Source organism: Gossypium arboreum, chromosome 6 (genome assembly GCF_025698485.1).
Source record: "Gossypium arboreum isolate Shixiya-1 chromosome 6, ASM2569848v2, whole genome shotgun sequence".
NCBI lineage: Eukaryota > Viridiplantae > Streptophyta > Magnoliopsida > Malvales > Malvaceae > Gossypium > Gossypium arboreum.
Window position 1 is genome coordinate 36384180 of NC_069075.1, and position 7510 is coordinate 36391689.

Here is a 7510-nt window from a genome sequence, read left to right on the forward strand (position 1 = left end):
AACTGGAGTTTTGGAGAATAATTGGCGTGAGAGTGGAGGAGGATACTCCGGTGGTGGTAGAGGTTCATTAGTCCATAAGTCCTGGGCCAAAAGAATATTATATCTAGTGGTAGCTATGGTCGTGGTTGAGTAGGACATGGTAGTCGTGGAGAACCTTTCCTGGTGAAGTTTTTAGTTCCTATGCGATGATGAGCATTGGAGCTCTTTATAACTGTGATAGAATCAGGAACTTTTTAGGAAATATAAGGAAGCATAATTACTCGTAATGAAATAGCCGAAATTTAAAATTGTAAAATAATAATTATAAAACTTAATAAAAATAAGCTTAACAAAAAATAAAAAGTAGTCTTAAAATAGAATAAAAGTAAAAACATAAAATAATAAATAAAAGTTTTTAAACATTTTCATCACTAGATGGTTTGCGAGGTGGGGGTGGCGATGAGATGTGGAAGTGCTAACAAATATGCTATAGAGTAGCATCAATGTTATCGAAGCGCTGAAAACACTATTGCTTGAATTGAGTAAGGCGCTCAGAGATGTCAGCGTATGAAGCCGCCACATGAACTGGACGAGAGGGGGTGGTGGCTGAGTCAGTGGATCCTCGTGATGTGGAGGGACATCATCAGGAATGTCATCTGGGTCCTCCTCCTTGGTGGATTAGGCGAGGCGGTATTGAGGAGGATATGTACCACGTCATTTCTCGATCATCCTCATACTTAGCATGCTCGAGATGCCCTGTAGGGACATCTGGCCGATAAGAGTGAGGAAGGATGATTGGGCTGCTGTGTTGAGGAGCCCGAAGTACCGAGCAAATTGAGTTACAAAGGGCTCGATAGAGATGACCCCTCTTCTGTGCCGCTCCGTCTGGTGGCGAATGGCGAAGGTAATAAAGTAGGCAAGGTCGATGATGTGCCCATTCGCCATACTCCATAAGAAATAGGCGTCGCGGGTGGTGACAACGCCAGTGCTCTCTCGTCTCCCTGAATGAGTGTGAGCCAAGATGGCGTGTAGATACCTCAAAGAAGGAGGGAGAGCCGATGCCTTGGAGCGGCTAGGATCATAGGTGGCTAAGGTAGGGACGAGGTCTCTCCAACATTTAGAAGGGGAGTAGTGGATGTGGCGGTGGAGGGTGTCAAGGTCATTTTCATCCATAAACTTCTCCGTGTATAGCCATAGTGCAATCCAGAATTTAGGTATGCTCAACTGGCGTGCTAGACCACCGAGGCGGAACTGGACTGTTCCAGGATCATCGAAGTTTGTCATGACGGTCTGAAGATGGAAAGTCAAGCAGAGTTCCAATGTAAACTCAAGATACGTTGGCTCGACGATCTCGAAGAAGAGCCCCCACAAGTCAGTCGTTAGGAGGGCTCGGACCGCGTCAGCCAATTGAATCTGCTCGAGTGCGGCCCAGTCAATGTAGCGGCCCATACCTAGGGGTCGGGCCTATAATATATAATATAATTCTTCCTGGGGTCCTAAGGGAACTTGGAGGAATGGGTGCCTAATCTCCGTGGTAGGACCCGAGGATGACGCTGCTCCTTTTCTCTTCTTCGAAGCGGGAACAGTGATTTTCTTACAACGTGAGGACGATATTGTACCTGCATGGAAAAATTGAAGTTCAATCAATATGCCCCAAGAATAGTATGGAAAATCAATGCTAAATATGAATATTTTATGAGATTAACGTACGAGATGATAAAAACTAAAACCACTAAATATATCAAGTTAGAGGATTATAGAAATAATGAATGAATACATGTGAGTAAGCATAAATTTCATGGAAACAAGGAAAAATTAAAGAGTACAGCATAATGGAGTAACTAAAATGACAATTTTTTTTATTAAACAAGCATTAGTATTTTACTATTCTAACTATGAATATTCAAAAATAGTTCAATATAGCAAAGGAATCATGAAATAAGCAACATATTTAGAGAAAATAGAGAGAAAAGAGTAAACAAACGTAAAAAGAAGGAACTTGGGGCGTCAAAATTGGTGTTGTAGGCGGTACACGGGTTTGGGGATAGGGCGTGTGGAATTGCAGCGGCTAGGGTTAGGGATTTTTGGGAAGGGAGATGATGAATAGTGAGGGGTTTATAAAGATTTTGGGGTTTAGGATTTAGGGTTTATCAAATTTTAAATTTGGGCGCGTTTGACATTCGGCCCACGCTTGTGTTGCTTGGGTGTGTGGGTGCACACGGCCGAGTCTCACGGCCGTGTCTTGCTTCATTCCTTTTCCCACGCCCGTGTACATATTCCACGCCCGTGTTCATTTTGACAGTGTCTACCACGGGTGGAGGGCACGAGCGTGTCGTATGCCCCTGTTACATTCTCAGTTTCAACCACAGTTTCAAGGCATGGGCGTGTCTCATGCCCGTGTTGTTTTGGCAATTTCGACCACGACCATGTCGCACGACTGTGGTAACTTATTGCATCCCATGTTGGGGAAAAATCTTGCCCTGTTTTCACACGGTCGTATCGCACGGCCGTTTCTCCACCTATGGTGTGAGTCTCAATTTCAACCACAGTTTCAAGGCACGGACGTGTCTCATGCCCATGTTGTTTTGGCAGTTTCGACCACGGCCATGTCGCACGACTGTGGTAACTTATTGCATCCCGTGTTGGGGAAAAATCTTTCCCTGTTTTCACACGGTCGTATCACACGGCCATTTCTCCACCTATGGTGTGAGCATGGCCTAAGGCACGCCCGTGTGCCTAGCCGTATGGATGGGAAAATACTGTGTTTCAGGACTTAGTTAATAAGCTAGATGTGAAAAACTAGAATTTAAATAAGTCATTATCGTTAATGCTCGGGTTACCTCCCGAGAAGTGCTTATTTATAGTCTTAAGCTGGACTTGCCTCTCTTCTGCATGGTCAAGGTGGTGCGAGGAGTTTACACTCCTTATCCCTGCTATCAACTTTATCAACATAAGGTTTAAGATGAGTATTGTTTACCTTAAAAGTACTGAATTTGGGATGAATTACCTCGACTGTACCATATGGGAAATTACTGAGTACCGTAAGAGGAATTTCTTCATTAGGTTCAGAAGTGGTAATGCGAGGATCTGCTGCATCTAGTAGTACTTTTTCTCCAACCTTAAGTTGATTTGGTGAGCTGCTGAGCTTGTCCTGGCTTGGATTTGATTTATCGAGTGTTCTCGGTTTCTATTTCTGCCATTCATCTAACTACTTGATTTGTAGCATTCGTTCTTCATAGGTAGGTCCTTTGCTGTTGTTTGAACACGGCTCATATGAGTTCTTCGTAACTGATTCTTGCACAGAGGGTTTCACCACATGATCAGTACTAGGAGAATGATTTATACAACCACCTTCAATTTTCAATGTTTTACTCGAATTACAAGCTTGAAGGGTGATTGTTTCATCTCTCACAAGAAGTGTGAGTTCACCTGTGCCAACATTAATAATGGTTCTAGCAGTCGCTAAAAAGGGTTGTCCTAAAATTAAAGGTGCGTTACTATCCTATTCCATGTCTAGAACAACAAAGTCTACTAGGTATATAAATTTATCGATCTTAACAAGAACATCTTCAATGATACCCCTAGGAAATCTAATGGGTTTATCAGCCAATTGAATGCTCATCCTAGTTTGTTTGGGTTTCCCAAGACCTAGCTGTTTAAACATTTTATAAGGCATAACATTAATGCTTTCCCTTAAGTCAGCCAATGCATGATGAACATCTAAACTACCAATTAAACAAGGAATTGTAAAACTCCTTGGATCCTTCAATTTGTTGGGTAGCTTATTTTGTAATATGGCTGAGCAAACTGCATTCAACTCTACATGCGACGCCTCATCCAACTTTCATTTATTTGTTAAAAACTTCTTTAAAAACTTGACTGCGTTTGGCATCTGTGAAAGGGCTTCAATAAACGGTAAGTTAATATGTAGTTTCTTTAAAAGTTTAAGAAATTTACGTACTTGTTCGTCTGATTGGTCTTTCCTTGTTGCATTAGGGTATGGCACAAGAGGTTTATATTCTATACTCATCGGCTTTGGGTCATTGTGGCCTACTTCATTCTTACCTTTACTTACCACTATTTCAATAGCATTGAGTTGCACCCTTGGGTTAGATTCAGTGTTGCTTGGAAGGCTACCTTGTGGTCGTTCGGAAATGAACTTGGCGAGCTGTCCAATCTGAGTTTGGAGCCCCTAGATTGATGCTTGTTGATTTTTGAGTGCTGTCTTGGTATTTTAAAAATGAGTTTTTGACACTGAGATGAATTTTGTTAGCATCTCCTCAAGGTTTAGCTTTTTCTTTTGTTGGTAGAGTGGTTGCTGGAAAGCCGGAGGATGTTGTGGCCTTTGATTTCCTTGACTGCCCTACGAGAAATTGGGATGGTTCCTCTAACCTGCATTATAAGTGTTACTATACAGGTTATTTTGGGGTCTAGAGTTATTGTTACCTATATATTGGACTGGTTCTACCTCGATGCTAGGGTTGAAGGGTTGATATTCTATGCATGCTCCTCCTCCATTCGAATTGCACCTCATTACTAGATGTACCTGGGTAGAACCACACGAATCATCAATATTTTTATTTAAGAGTTCTACTTGGTTAGATAGCATAGTAATCGCGTTGAGGTTGAAAACACCGGCTGCTTTCGTCGACTTTGTTCTCATAACTTGCCACTGATAGTTATTCAGTGACATCTCCTCAATAAATTTGTAAGCCGCTTCAGGTGTCTTATTATTGATAGTTCCTCTAGCGGCTACATCAATCATCTACCGAGTCGAAGGATTAAGCCATTATGAAACGTTTGAACCTGTAGCCAAAGCGGTAACCCATGGTGAAGGCACCTTCTTAAAAGGTCCTTGTATCTCTCCCATGCATCGTAGAGAGTTTCTAAATCCATCTGCACAAAAGAAGAGATATTATTATGTAATTTGGTTGTTTTAGCTGACGAAAAATATTTTAATAAAAACTTTTCGGTCATTTGTTCCCAAGTAGTGATTGACCCTCATGGTAACGAGTTCAACCATTATTTAACCTTATTCCTTAACGAAAAGGGAAACAACCAAAGGCGAATGGCGTCATCAGAAACACCATTAATTTTAAAGGTATAGTAAAATTGTAGGAAATTTGCCAAGTGAGCATTGGGATCCTCGTCCTGCAAACCATCAAACTGAACAAACTGTTGTATCATTTGAATTGAGTTAGGTTTTAGTTCAAAATTATTTGCAGCAATAGCAGATCTAACTATACTTGACTCAGTTCCTATTAAATTAGGTTTAGCATAATCATACATAGTACGTGGAGTAGGATTCTGATTTACTGGATCAGCAGCAATCGCAGGAGGTAGTAGATTTTCTTGGTTTTCAGCCATCTCCTCGGTTGTGGTTGAAGTATCATCCTCTTGCTCGTCCTCTGTGTATCTTAGGCTTCACCTTATTTCTATCTAGTTTCTACGAATTGAACGGTCGATCTCACCGTCAAAAAGTAGTGGTCCTGACGAGTTTCTTCTGGTCATAAACTAGAAAAACCTGTCAGAAGAAAATAAATGAAGAATTAGAAAAGAAAAGAAAATTTTAAATTGCAATTAAAGTAAAATGGCTAAAGTAATAAAAATCAAGTGTTCCTAATATCCTAGTTCCTCGGCAACGGCATCAAAAACTTGATTGCGTGATATTCGTTACAGGTTTTAAAGATTTATAAATGAATTGTTCTTGAGACTAACTTACTATCACAATTAAGGCAAATGTACCTATCGAGTAGTAGTATAGCTCAGCAAGACCAGATTGTAGAACCCAAATGAACTACGAGTACTAGTATTTACTTCATTTTTATTATCTAGCCTAAAAATTAAGATGTTTGGTTATCTAAAATAATTACTAACTAAGAATGCACAGAAAGAAAACTCGGGAAAATACTTTTGGGAAAATTCGATTGATTGAGACAATACCTAAGGAAAAATCCACCTAAACTTCATTTGTTATTTGACTCTGAATCAGACGATTTATTCATTTGACTTGATCCGTAGAAATCCCTAAGTTATATTATTATCTCTCTCGAGACTAATAACATCTAACCCTAGGTTGAATAATTGAAATCTCTTTCTAATTAACACCCTAGAATTGTATTAACTCGATCTATGGATTCCCTTATTAAGTTTCACCCTAATCCGGTAAAATCTTGTCACCCTATCTAGGTGCGCAATCAACTCCGTTTAATTATGACAAATTTACTCTTAGACAGGGTCTATTCCTCCTCTGAATAAGAGTTTAATTGAATCAATATCCTGGAATATCAAAACAAGAATTAAGAACACATAATTAAGAACAAGTCAAATATTTATCATACAATTCAGATAATAATAACAAGATCTATCTTAGGTTTCATTCCCCTTAGGTATTTAGGGGGTTTAGTTCATATTTATGAAAGAAAACATCTCAAAAGCATAAAGATATCAAAACATAAGAAAACCCAAAACTCTTGAAGGAACCTGAAGGGAGCTGTCTAGTCTGGATGATGAATCTGGCTCTTGAGATGGATCAATCGGCTTTCCTTGAGTAATTCCTTGCTTCCTACTTTGCGTCCCCTTCCTAAGTCCCTCCTCAAGTGTTTTAATAGGCTTTTGAATCCTAAAGGCCCTAAAAATTGGCCTTTTTCGAATAGAACTAAACTTGGGCTCGGCAGGGACACGCCCGTGTGACACGCCCATGTGTAACTACTCCAGCCTGTGGTCAAAGCTGTTAAATAGGCACAGGCGTATGGTCTACTCGTGTAAGTCGTGCTTCGATCCTACCAAATTGACACGGTCGTGTGACACGCCCGTGTGAGAAAGTCCAGGCCGTGTTGTTTTCCCATGTGGGTCTATTTTCTCCATTTTTGGCCCATTTCTTGCTCTTTTTACTCTCCTATGCTCACCTAAGTATAAATCATGAAATTAAAGGATTGGGAGCATCGAATTCACCAAATCTAAGGAGAAATCATCCGTAAATGCGCTAAGCATGGGATAAAAATATGTATAAATTATGGTTTATCAGCCTCTGCTCTACTTTATATGAACTTGTTATGAAGGTGATAGAGAATAGGTACAAGGCTGCATTTCTTAAGATCATAGGCCAAGAGTATGCGAGATTTATAACAGGGAGAAACATTATTGATATTGTGATTATAACGCAGGAAGTTTTGCATACTATGAGAAGTAAGGGTACAATGGAATGGATGGCTGTCAAAATTTATTTGGAAAAGGCTTACGATAGAGTTTGGTGGGATTTTATGGAAGCCTTTCTTAGAGCTACATCTATCCCTAATTTTCTGATACAAGTCAGCATGTCAGCTATTTCAACGTCCATTATGCAGGTTCTTTCGCACGGTGTTCAGTTTGACAAGTTCAAACCTGTTAAAGGAATTCGTTAGGGTTTCCCCTCTCTCTCCCTATTTGTTTGTGTTGTGCATGGGATGGTTTGGTCATAGGTTCCATTCAACCATTTCTTCTAAGAAGAGGAATCCCATTCATTTATCTTGTAGAGGTCCAGCTATATTGC

General features: G+C 40.2%; 1 non-coding gene across 1 annotated transcript; it reads left to right on the forward strand.

Moving 5' to 3' along the window:
- Window positions 1-4801: 4801 nt before the first annotated feature.
- On the forward strand, window positions 4802-4907 carry LOC128294891 (small nucleolar RNA R71). Its single transcript, XR_008285198.1, has one exon. It is a non-coding gene; the product is annotated as a small nucleolar RNA R71 (small nucleolar RNA).
- Window positions 4908-7510: the final 2603 nt, after the last annotated feature.